This window comes from Etheostoma spectabile, chromosome 20, assembly GCF_008692095.1.
Source record: "Etheostoma spectabile isolate EspeVRDwgs_2016 chromosome 20, UIUC_Espe_1.0, whole genome shotgun sequence".
Lineage (NCBI taxonomy): Eukaryota > Metazoa > Chordata > Actinopteri > Perciformes > Percidae > Etheostoma > Etheostoma spectabile.
Genome location: NC_045752.1, coordinates 2,624,526 through 2,637,952, shown reverse-complemented (window position 1 = coordinate 2,637,952; position 13,427 = coordinate 2,624,526). Strand labels below are relative to the sequence as shown.

Genomic DNA, 13,427 nt, shown 5'->3' with positions numbered 1-13,427 from the left:
AAGAAAAGAAGCTGTTAAGCAAAAAAAAAAAAGAGTTGGAGGAGGGGATGATGGCGTGAGGGAAGATTTATGGGGGACGTTTATTACTACACAGCACTGCCCCAGGGAGGTGAGGGAAGATGGGTGGGGAGAAAGAGAGAGAGAGAGGCAAAACATTCCCTTTTCCCTTCCTCTTCTTCGCCTGTACAGAAGCCATACAGGGGGTGGAGAGCTTTGTCTCACTGCTAGCAGCCGTGGAGGAGGCAGAGGAAGTTGTTTTTGTACTGAAATGTTGAATTTAGTTGAGATAGAAAAGGCCAGATACAGGTCTTGAATACAGCATATTTATTTCAAACAAAGTTCTGATCTATGTCTGACCTTTAGAAACTACAAAGTTATCTCCCCCCCCCCCCCAAAGAAAAGCAGATTTATAACTTTTTGAGATATTCTGGACCCTGTCAGCAAGAGCGAGGGTGTGTGTTTGTAACATAAAAAGAGTTTTACGATCCGGGGCTGTTTGGTCTAATCTCCCTGGAGTGTTTTCACAGACGACAGGGTGGGGTGACAGACTTGCAAATCACGTCTGCAGTTCAAAGGCCCTGTCACTGATTGATTAAGTAGATCAGATCGATCGTATCTCCTCTGAGGAGTAAGTACAGCAGGGTTGTGGGAGGGGACTCAGCATTTTCTGTTTCAGCAAATACAAAAATACCCCTAGCTGGTGTGAAATGATCTAAAGGAGTGACAATACAGTATGTCACACATTACACATAATCAGAGCCAGAGTTTACTTAAGGACAACGCACAGAGGGCTGTAATGTTGGAGCAAATAGATTCTCATGCAGATTTAAAGTCCTTAAGGCCAGCAGGCTACAAGCCACTGACTCTGATGTGAAATGTTTTCTTTATCGGAGCCAAGCCCCAAGAAGCCTTACACACTGCACTTGTTTACTTTAATTCTCTCAAATGTATCCACTTGATATTGTGTGGTGCAGTTGTCCTTCCAGGTTTAGGAGGAGGCACCTGTTTCCTGCCAACATGAAACAATTCCCAAGGGGATAGTGTCAGAGATGTCCGTGTTTTAAACATGCAGACGGTAAACAACATCATTTTGACAAAGGGCCTTGCAGACGTCAGCACACACTGATATGCTCGCTAAGAAGTTTGACTGACTTCAATGTAAATCCTCCTTCCAAATGAATTTGTGTAACAGTGTCAAAAGTGTGAGTAGGTTTTCTGTGTATTTATTTCACAAAAAGGCAAAAAACAACAACATACTTTTCATATTTAGATTATATTTAACCTTCCATTTAGTTCCTTTAAAACATGTAAAAAGAAAACAAAAATAAAAAAAACTTGTTTTTATTGCTCCCTAAATGGGATCTGTCGGCATTTTAAGGTGTAGCCTACAAATCAGATGTGCAGTATTCAAGCCTAAGGTGACATTTTACAGTCACACTGAAAGTTGCTGAAAGAAAATTAAGGCTGCAACTGAAGATTGTATTTTCATAAATCACAATTGTGTCAACCAACAGTCAAAAAGTTCAAATATATTCAATGTACTATCACATATGTCAAAAAAACATCACAAATTCTCACAAATGAAAAACCAGAAGTAGAGAATATTTTGGCATGTATTCTTTGGAAAATAATTGAAACAATTAACCAATTATCAAAGTAGTTGCACATGATTTCTCTGTTGATTGATATATATATATATAGATCTATATATATAGATCTATATATCTATATATATATATATGTAGAAATATATATATATTTTTTCCATCACAGCTTGTTAAAGTGATGGGTGGAATATTTATGAGGTTTTCCTGTCCAATCATTTCACTGACTTCCCAAGTAGAAAACACAAAAGGAATAAACTACATCTCAGCTCTCTTCAGACAGGAGTTTCCTCTGGCTGTTGACAGAGTCGAGTTCTCTCTCGGGGGACTTGCTTTCTGAGGATTTGTGCTCCTCGAGGTCAGCGCTGTCCTCCTTTAGTTTGTAGTTGTTATCAGTCTCTGTTGGAGCTGCAGTCAGTCACTCCTCAGCCTCTGCTCAACGGTTTGATTTCTGCCTCCTGCGCTGATGACTCCCTCCTCAGAAGGGAGGATGAGACTTGAGGTCACTGATAACATTTAAGTGGGGTGCCTGGCTGTAAAATCTTTTATCTAACTGAACAGGAGAAGAAAAAACTCATGGGGAAACTCAACAAATTGGAACTTGTCTGTGGTGACATTCTCTTAAAGCAACAGTTTACTGTAGTTCCTTCTTAAAGCCAACAGAGGGCAGAGTTCTTCCTTTTCTCTTTCCTCTTGTTGCAGCATTTCCTATGTACTCCCCTCTCTTTGTACAGTATTCAGAGTGTCTCCATGTTTGTCTAAAGCATAATTGTAGACTATCAGAATGGTTACACCGTGAGTGAGAATTTCTAAGATTAGACACTTAGGTCAGCACAGTCAAACACAGCTCCTTCCTTGTGTGGTTTTGGTGAATTAGGACTCAGCACTGTATTGTGTAATCAGCCTTTCCACTGACACACTAACTTAGTGGCCTCATATGAAGCAAAGAGTCTTATCAGCTACACAAAAACACAAAGGCTTAGACTAGTTTTGTGGTAATCTCAAGATGCACTGCACAACATCCCACTTAGGGTGACCACAAGGCTCATTAAACATCTTAAAGGAGAATTAAGTAGTTTTTTTTTTACTGCCTCATGGTACATTATGTATATTCTTGGGATTGATAGGGTTGTTGGTAAATACCAGTGACTTAACTGTTTGCCACATACTGGCATTTATGATTTCTCATGAAGTTAATTTTCAAGCTGAAGTATCTTGTCTTCCCCCCACACTTGTATTTTCAATTCCATAAAACTGAAGGTTATTATGAGCACTGTAAGTGGAACATCACCTCTTCACTAGAATTGTATTTATCATTTTGCACATTGCAGTGAAAATGTTACATACATATTAATGTCAATCCCAGATAAGAATGCAGTGATGGAAGATCAGACCGTTTACTGTATACCTTGTAAATCGACTCTCTCCTACTTTGTTCTGCAACTGTTGCATAATAATTTCCCTTCAGGATGATATCTCCTAGAACAAGTAGTTGGCCTGGTCCAGAAATTTGTTGACAATTCTGTCTGATATCAGTCAAACAAGTAGTATCACCATAATGTAAAAATACTTTGTCACAAGTTAAATTCTGAATGAGTAAAAAAAGTTTTATTAGCAAAATGTACTCATGATGTACTTTATAAAACCAAAGAACTCGATTATTATGGACACTTTTAAGTATTTTGCTGTTTATATTATATACAAGTACATGAAGTAGTTGAAATCAACTACTTCATGTACTTGTATATAGTATTTCTTTGCAAAATCTTGACAACCAAAGTAACTCAAGTTGTGAAATAAAACAAAGTAGTGGAATAAAAAGTACAAAATAAGTATAAAGGTGTATAAAATGGAAATATTAAGTATGGTCTAAGAAGCCATAGATGACTTAACACTCCTCTAGCTTCCCATTTCCCTCAACCCGGCATGTGAGCACGTCTTTCGTTACACTGACAGGACAGATTGTTGAGCAATCAACGGTGAAGGATAGCCAAGTTGGACCTATATAGGCTTTGATTTCTTGAACATGTTGTCATGGTTCGGCCCATGTTTGCCGTGACATTGTGCGGGGTTTTGGTTTCTGTAAACATTCTCCTTCCCACATCCCAATTTGTGTGATCCTGTCTGTATAAGCTTTGACAGCCAGGACATCCATGATTGCTTCCTTTCATGTCTCATGGTATGGTTTGCCAAATTCATATGGGATGACTATGGTCATCTTGCAGGGTGAAACTAGCCTCAGAGGAAGAGGGTGAGAGAGAGAGAAAAATGGAGGGAGGGAGGAAAATAAGACCTAGCAGCAATTAATTGTCCATGAGAGTAGCCGCAGCATTGTTAGTGGTGAACCGCCAGCTGCTCTGGCTGATGTTGTTCCCATGAATGGCTCCAGCGTGCCCATCCACTCCACTTCCACTGCCCTTCATCTCCCAGTGGGTGGGATGCAGCATCAACGCTCGGCTCGGCTCATTCGTGTGGTTTTGACACGTCACGGCATTACAATCACGGCCAGAGTTCAACACAAACACCCTCTTGGAAATGAAAGTCTTTAGCCCTGTCAGTGCCAATTTGCAGCGAAATAGAATAATAATAACAGTATTTTGATTAAATGCGTGGTCGCAAAAATAGCAGCAAAACAGAGAGTGAGGGGTCAGCGATTAAAGGAGATATACTGTCCAATTCTCTCCTGACACTCATGTCTCCAGAGGAGGGTTGTATTTATAACGAAAGGCCAGCTTCCTTCTCTGACTTCCTGACCCGTGTTTCCTGAGGAACAATCTTTCTGTCTGTCCAGAGGGCTCATGGGAAGGGAGAGTTTGGTTTTCCACTCGCATATTAGAGGGTTGCAGCATAGGTCAAAGTCATCAAGCTATAGAAATGACACGATGACTACAGCAATGTGACGCACAATGCAGCACACTCAGGGATGGCACATGATACACATGCGCAGACACACTTAGGGAAGAACGGGTTTAGGGGACGTAGAGAGGACTCCAGTGGTTGTTGTGTCCAGTCCCCCCCCCCCTGCCCCCTGGACTCAGCGTGCCTCCGCTGGGGACTGGACGGACCTGACCCTGGTCCAGGTGTCATGACCATGCGGCGGACGCTGAAACGAGATATTCCTCAGCTCCTCACTCAACGCAGGGGGGAAAAAATCAATGGGCTTTGTATAGCGTAGGAACAGTGGAAAGCATTCTCTCACCAAAAAATCCTGCCCCTGTCCCATCTGTCTCCATTCTCCAGCACTCTCAGACCTCACAACCGGTCCTGTGTGGTCACTCCTGGACTAGAATTACACAGTCCATGTGTCCAGCTCTGGACAATACACAAAGCCAAGCGTCCGTGTGACCCTGCCCACTTTTCTCACACTTTACCCCTCGCACATTTATTGAACTGGACGTGTCTTCTCTCCAGTTATTGATAATCCTCCAGATGCTGCCGACAAGGACACACTTCTGACATGGTTGCATTTTTGTGTTTGATATCAGGTCGCTTATTGTAAATGAGACTTTTGGAAATTAGCTTTTGATGGTGTGGGAATTAATTGGAGTGTGGTTTTGCTTATACTGATGTTGAGCTGCAGGGTTAGGAGCAGTTGTGTGTGAGCCGTCCTCAGTCGACCCAGACATATGGTGATGTCAAATTCCTCCTTGTTATAAGCGTCTGATGATTTATTGTGGAAAAAAACATTCTTTTATAGTTTCTGCTGCTCTAATTTAAACCTTTTCTGGTGTTTGTCTTTATTGCCAGTACAATGCTACAAATTATCTGCTACATGATGTCTTTGGTTTTCCATTGCTCTCCATGTAGGTATTAAACTTCTGGTTAGTGTCAGTTTTGGGGGCCCTGACAGCTCATTGCACCGCAACGTCAGGAAAAAACACAAGTGCAAAAAACACAAACAACACATGCTCAGCATTTAGAAAAACAGCTAACACAAGTTGAGAAGCACATTCAACAATTTGGCAACACATATGCAGCCCAATGAGATGTGTTGCAATTACAGAAAACCCAACACAAATACAGAAAGGCACTGGTTGTGGTTTCTGTATTTGGTTGTGTTGCTTAAATTTGCTGCCTGTTTTTGTATTTAGTTCTATTGTCTGTATGCCGCAACTCACATGAGCTCGTGAAGTGTATCCGTCTTCACTTTTATAGAAAAAGACGAGAAAATGAGCAAAACTCGAGCTATGTGGATAAAGATCAAGGAGCCTATGGGAGGGAGATTACCTCAGAAGAACATAGACAAAAACTCAAACAGCATTGTATGTTCCCCCGGGGGCCAGAATACATCACCATCCTAACGCTTTGATTGTGATTTTACAAAAGCGCTCCCAATCACTCAAAGAAAATAACTCTAAGGGATTTTGTGTGATTGCCCACAGTCCAAACACGGACACGGCACAGCCCCAAAATAGATTTTGATGTCCAAGATGAGTCTAAGCTGCTTCTTTTTCTTCAGTTTTTTTGTAAAGAAAAGAAACCCTCTGGGTCTTTGAGGCTGGTCCAGTCCCTTTGCCCCCAACTGTTCCCCACTCCGCCTCTCTTTCTTCTCTCCCTCTTTCAGTCTTCTCCCCTGGCAGTGAAAGAAGGTGCAGCTGTGTGGAGTCCTTTGGGTTGAATGAGAAGAATCAGCCCATTTGGTTGACTTTCCTGGCCAAAGCTATAATTTTCTGCTGCCAGGGTTTCACATCCAGTCCAGAGCAGTTCCTGGGCTCCAGCCGCTTGTATCCAACAGGACAATGGGGATTTTCCTTCAGCCATATACCACACAGGGGTCCAATTGCCTGTCTGCCTAAATGTGGAAGCATCTACCTTCTCAACATGTCAATTGGCCCATTTTTGGAGCCTTTAAAATTGCTTGGTCTTCTTGCGTCTGACACAAAGCTGCTTGATTCAAGAGTAATGAGAACCAAATGTCATTTTTTCATACCGATGAAGGATTATGTATCATTGCCATTGTTTTTCTCTTGATTTATGTTGTTCTCAAGGCTGAAAATGAGAGCAAATGACTTGTTAAAGCAGATGTTTATTGTAATTTGACCAGCAACATGTGTGTTAGTATGTTTGCCTGTTTGCGATTCACAGAGCTTTAACGAGCAGAAAGTGGTATGAATTATGCATTGAGTTTGGTTTTAGATTTTGTAAGTGGTTTAATGTCATTAGCATGGAAACACACACAGCACTGCTTGTGTGTGTTTCCAGTAAGCACTATTAGTGTCACATCAGGCCCATGTGACTCTGTCAACCCAGGGGTGTACTCACATTATTGCTCTGTTGTGTAACAGCTGAATATGGAAACACTTTTTTGCGCTTGTTAAATACTTTCTGGTTTGCCTTTTTTTTTTCTTGCCTTGCACTCTTATAGGTTCTACAAAGTCTAGTAAAACCCAATGGCTTTCCCAGAAATGAAGGTTTATTGTCCCCCTCAGCCCACCCGACTCGTAAATAATACCAAAAAAACGTTTACCAAAAATCCCAAGCCGACAGCCCCCACCTTCATACCATTACCAATACCACTGTACGCCAACACCGCTGCCAAAATACACCTAAACAATCCCTCTTTCTCCTCATTGAAACCTTCCAACTGTCTGTTAACAGTGTTAACTCGGTTAAAGCCCTCCAACTCCACACTCAGAGGGAAGAACAGTCCAAATGCTGCCGGTGGGAACGGCATGTACATCATTAAACTCCAATCTTCATTTTCAACTTTTGTTATCATAGTAAAGAGTTTTAAGTGCTTTACCAGGCGTGCACATGCATCAAGGGGCTGCCTTTATTCTGTTGCACCAGCTTCAGTATGTGCAAGTTTGATCCAAGGTTAATAACAGTCACTTCTGTCTTTGCACCTAGAAACTGATTTGTAATGAATGAGTCACAAAACGAGCGTTTAGGTGCTCAGAATAAGTTTTTCAAAAATCATTTAACTCTTCTTTGGTGCTGGCTTATGTCCACACGTACACTTAAGAGAAGGATGCGGTCAATTTTCTATGTGAAGCACTCATTCAGATTGCTGTGACAACGCCAACACACAAGCACCATCCCCACAGGGGGGCTATTAATACGTTTAATATGGTGACCTCAATCATACACCTTATTTTCATAAAATCTGCACAGCTGTTTCCAGACATCTAGGGAGTTCACCTTGACCTGCTTTGATCATCATACCCATTGGCTAAAAGTCCAAACGATCACGCTTTAATATTGTTTACTGAGTCTACTTTGTAAATGGGGAGACAGAATGGAACAGAGTTAGCATGTGAGAAGCCAAAGATAAATGTTAAGCTGTGGAGACTATGGGCTGACGTGTAGGTGGGACCAGTACAGTACTGGAGCTTCCACTGTGGGCAACTCGCTGCATGACTCACTACATGAGATGTCTGCACAATTTAAATACCACAAAAAACTGTCAGGATCCCACCTTAGACACACTCTCGTATTGAACGGTGACATCAATATTGACGTACAATGTGCGTCTTATTTATTTACAATGAAAATGTGACATTAGACTGATATCACACTCCGGTATGAAGCGCAGAAGTTGGGCTATTTATATTTACATCTTGTGTCTGATTTTGAGTCAGCGCCTCAAATCGCCCCGAGCCAGAGGCTGTTGTGTTTTTGTCTTACAGTTGCACACAGGATATGAGTCTGTCCTGCTGACATTTTTCTGAATCAACAGCTTCCATCACATTGCTGTCATGTGAGATTAACAACTGCCTCCTGTCATGTTGAGTCTTCTGTTTAGAAGAGTTGTGAAATATTTAATGTTGAAACATTTTTTTCTGAGGTTTAAAAAGAGTGAAAGAGAGTCATACAGAGGGTATTTGTAGAGCTCAGAATTCGGTCAGGATTTATCTTGCTGAGGTAATATCGAGGTTGGTGCCCTAAAAATGTCTTTGCTTGAACAAGGTGCCTTGAGCCGGATAAGATGGCCTAAAGCTCCCAGTTCAGCAGCATGATGGATGAAAGTGTTCTATCTTGTTTATGCAACCTGACACAAAGCATCTGCTGGCCTCCGGAGCGCTCACTTCATGCTCGAACGCTCCCTATTAGACAGTGAAACAGAGATTATCAAGGTATTTCAGATGTAGGAGATACAGTGGAGGGTGTTGGAAAGTTACTGCTAGCTCAAGGTTGTAAATTAATTTGATCTATTTGGAGGCACTATCTGCACTTAGTGGATTTTTTACTCAGCTGACGTAACAGGCTTGAATCTAAAATAAATCTTAATCTTATATGAAAACCTTCAGACTGTACATTTGTGATTTTGAGTCTACAGTAGCACCATGTACAGGTCAGAATTTTAATTTCTCCAAGACTTGGGTTTAAGAGTAATCAGCCTTTAGCTCCTTTGTGTTTAGTGCCATTTTGCAAGGGATAGCATGCTAACATGCTAAACTAAGGTGGTGATCATTACACCCGTTGTGAGCATGTTTGCATTCCAACATTAGCATTTTGAAAGGCTGTAGTCTCCTTTTAAAGAAAGTAAAACAGCTCAAAGACATTCATTTCATCATCATGGGTTTTTGACTAGCTTAACATGTCTAACATGTGGCTAACATAAGAGAAAGGCAGAGTTTAAGCTCACGTCTGATCTTCTACAGTAAAATAAACCTTTCAATAAAGTACTGACCTGAATTTATGCCTGTCTTTGTGCCACATGTTTCAGCAAACAATTGGCCTCGCTGAAAGACAACTGCAGAAAGAGCAATGTAGCTGCATCACCATATCCTGCTGGCAAAGCTATTGTGGATCTTCACAGTAAATCCAGGACTGTGTGCAGATGTAGTAAATTGTTTCATTAGATGTTTTAGTATACTCCATATATGTCCAGTATACTCTGTTATTCAGCATCATTCAACATCCTTATTGCTCAAATTATGTAACCCTATCCATTAATCCCCTGATCATTTTTTCTTGAAAAAAAACAAATTTGCAGCCAACTATTTTAGGTTTTATGGTGTCAAGATTTCTTGTCAAGTTTCCTATTTTCCAGTATATCAAACAGGAGAAAGTGGACCAACCAAGGTGGAAAGTTTGGCAAACTAGCACAGGTGTGGATAGACGTGCTAAAGGTGCAGCTTTTTATGGTGTGAGCTGCTTCGACTGAGCCAGATCATGTAACAAAACCCAACCAGCATTCAATGTTTAGGTTTATGCGGGTTTTGCCTTTTTTTGATTAGACAAATAAATAAGTATGTATGGGAAAATCTGCCAAAACAATGTGCTCTCGGACATGCTGTAATCATTATAAAGTCATGTAATGCACCATAAACGTCATAGCACGAGGCAGTGATGGAGTGTGTTGGCTCTTGTGCGGGCTTGCTGTGTTTGTGAATTGTGCTCCATATGTGAAGAAGCTGTCCACTGCTGCTTCAATGCCTCTCCCATCTGTCTTTGTCGTATGAGTAACTCAAACATAATCTCCTATTCAAATTTGTCTTCTCTTACAACCTCAGTACCCTCAGTCCAGCTCATTAAAACATCCATTTCTGCAGGACACAAATCCCCTCAGACAAACAGCTGCTTGCATAAACTTTACCCCTTTCTTTGCTAGTATACGGTGTTTAGATGGGAAAACAACAAGAAAGAAAGAAATAAAGACAGCTGAAGAAAGACAGAGGGGAAGAGGGAGGGAGGGAAGCATAGACAGGCCTAGCACCAGTATAGGAAGAAAGTGCGGAGTCATGCTGTAGGAATGCTGTGGGGGGGATTGCTGGCGTGACTGCCCCATTTTTCACAGCCATAATCAGAGCCAGCTGTCAGTGAGAGGGCCCGTAAGATGAAGGGGGGAGGGGGAGTAGGGGAGGATGAGAACTAGGGATAGTGAGAGAGGGAGTGGGAGTACTGGGTTTTGGAAGTAGTTAGAAGGCAAGAGGGGAGGGGTATGGCGAGGAATAAGATGGAGAAGTTGGTAGAGATTATTTCCACTCCATGTGTCACCGGGTTTATGAGTTGTGTAAAAGAAAATGTCTGTAAGAATAATGTAAAAGAAATACAAAAATAAACAGTGTGTTTGTTTAAAGACGCTTTTCTGCAAGCATAATAACAGTTAAAAGGTGGAGCGGATCAGACTGTGGCCTTCACTTGGCCCGGCTGCAGTCTGAGCTAGGTTAAAGGAGGATGGGGTGGGGGGGAGGTCTGCAGTAAAAAAAAAAAGACAAGGCAGAAGCTTTTCGGCAGTCCCTTGTGTGCGTATATAGAGCAGGGATATAAAGAACAAGGACTAAAACCCTCATAAAAACTAATAATAATATTATGACTTGCAAACTACAGTGCAGTAGTTGTACTTTCTTAAGCAGAGTTTGACATTCGAGCCGAGGGCTGCAAAAAAAAATACCTGTCCTACCACTTGGGGAACACAGCACGAGCACATGTGGACAAAACAAACATGCTAAATAAAAATATATGTTTATTTTTAAAGCATATTTTAAATTACATTGTAACGATTTATGTAACAATTCGCCCTTATGAAATCCAATCGCAGCACGTCTGTCTTGGAACGCAATAGACGGTGGCGGAATGCCCTAACACTGAAATTCATCTAAAATGTAGCCTAACAGTGACCAATCAGTGTTCGACCTGCAGTCTGTTGAGATGCCTCTTCAAACGCAGAAACGAAGCGCAATCACACCATACTAAGAAAAAGGTCCGTATTTTGCCGTAATCCAATAAAACAAAAAAAAGTAATCCACGGCGATCAGTAGATCCACAAAAAGGGTCCCGGTGTATCCGGCACCGTCACCTTCACCAGCCAGCTCCAGCCATGGAGGCCTCTCCGCTTTAAAAAGTGGAATAAAACGTATACAAGTCCAAATCTACACAAAACGCGCCATCAATTATATATATATACATGACATTTAGGAAACCTTTATTTCATCGTTGGCACGTCAAGATGTCTTGTGCAACAATAACTTTAATTTTTGGCGTCCTTCATATGCATTAACAATGGTCTCAGGTGACAGCTACTTGTTACTTGTCACATGGCCCAGAGCCTTTTTTTTTTTTTACTAAAGCAGTATATGAAATCAGAAGTATAACCTACCACCAGGTGTGGGCAGTGTCCCCCCCCCCCCATGTAAACTCCCTGTATGTGTACTTTGCACCAGAGTCCGACCCATACATCGGCGGGCCGATATTAGCCATTTCCCGATCTATTAGTATCGGCATTTATAATGGACGATTTTTTTCTTCTTCTAAATATTCATTCATCAGAATCATTTATATCGACAAATAAATGAATCTGATTGAAAAACAAAAAACAAAAAATGGACTGTCAAACATGTTCTGAGCGTTGGCGTTGCATAGTTTGTCCACCAGAGGGCGCTCTACAGCGTCACTGTAGGCAACACTGATTTTGTTTTTGTTATTGTGTTTTTGTTCAAAGGACTTTAAGTTTCATATCTTAAGTTTGTATTTTTATACATTTTGTTTATCAGAAATTGTATATATTTTGAGGTTCTTCTGATCTGTTGTGACAATAAAACAAATTGTTATCATATAATTTTAATGAGAACTCATAAATAACTACAAATAACTAATGTTAGGAAAATTTGTTTATGTTTTGTAACGTGTTTCTAGACTTAAAAAATATATATACAGGATATCGGCTGATAAATCGGCATATTGGATTTTTAAATAACCAAATATTTGTATCGGTATCCGCCTTAAAAATCCTTTATCGATCGGGCACATCAGCACATCTGTGGCTACCAGCCATGCTAGTGCCTTTACAGTCCCAGAGCTGTGAATGTAAACTCCCGGTGTGTTTATGTTTAGTCTAAAGTCGTACGGTACATCTTCCTTCCACTATATGGGAATTTCTGTTCTGACAACTGTGTCCGTTTTCCCCATTGTCGGTTAAATTCATGAACTTGTGGCACCCTAATTAGATGAATCTTGAAAACAGATGATAAAAAGGAGAAACCCTAATGACAACAAGGAAACCGTTTCACTGGTAAAACACACTCAGCAGGAAAATAAATAAATGTGATGTGAATTATTGCGCAGCCGTTTCCTGACATAGGTTAAGGTATTAAGATTCTGTGGTGAAATGTATTTATGACTTTTATTTTTTTAATTTTTTAATATTCATCTCCCTTACACAGTATATTATTACACATACTTTATATGACCCCCTGTAGTTTGATGGAAAAAGGCTGGGATCGACTTGGCTTGTTGATTTCTTGGTGATTCATGGCTGTTAAAGAGGTGACGTCGAAGTTGGAGTACCGACTTTTCACTTCAACCCCACATGCTTTCGACACAGACAGTGCCCTAGAGACTTACAAGAAGTAGTGTCACTGCTAATGAACTTTGCAGCCACTACATTGATGTCTTTATGTCCTAAGTTGGTTAAATAAAGACCTTGTCGGTTGCTTAAAGCTCGGCTTGAACTGTACAGCTACAGTCTGTCTTGGAGAACTGGTTCTCTTCAATCTTTTTAAAAAGAACTCCCTTTTATATTATTACAATGAGCTGTTACTGAAGCACAAAAGAGGACGCACCCAAGCAAAAACTTCAGAAACATACATCTTGGTGTCTGACAAGCTATTTTAGGCCTCTAACAGAACTCCCCTTTCTGCCAACCTTCTGTGCTCAGGTCTTGATGTAATGCGACACAACAGGCTTAGAAAAGAACAGGGTTAGGGCTAACCCATGACATGTTTTTTTTTTTTTTAAATGTCCACAAACTTTAAGATGCCTGTGAAATCATGAGAAGTAAAAAATCCACGGTAATGAGGTGGTCACTGTCATTTCACGTATTCAGATGAAGAGATGATTTGTGTCCCCCTGTGTGCTGCTGTAAATGAGTCTAACCAC

At 40.9% G+C, this 13,427-nt stretch overlaps 1 long non-coding RNA gene across 1 annotated transcript in view; it reads left to right on the top strand.

The window, feature by feature from the left end:
- The window catches only part of LOC116670399 (uncharacterized), an 80,639-nt gene that overhangs the window by 24,124 nt on the left and 43,088 nt on the right, over positions 1 to 13,427 (top strand). The gene's annotated exons all lie outside the window — the stretch shown is intronic.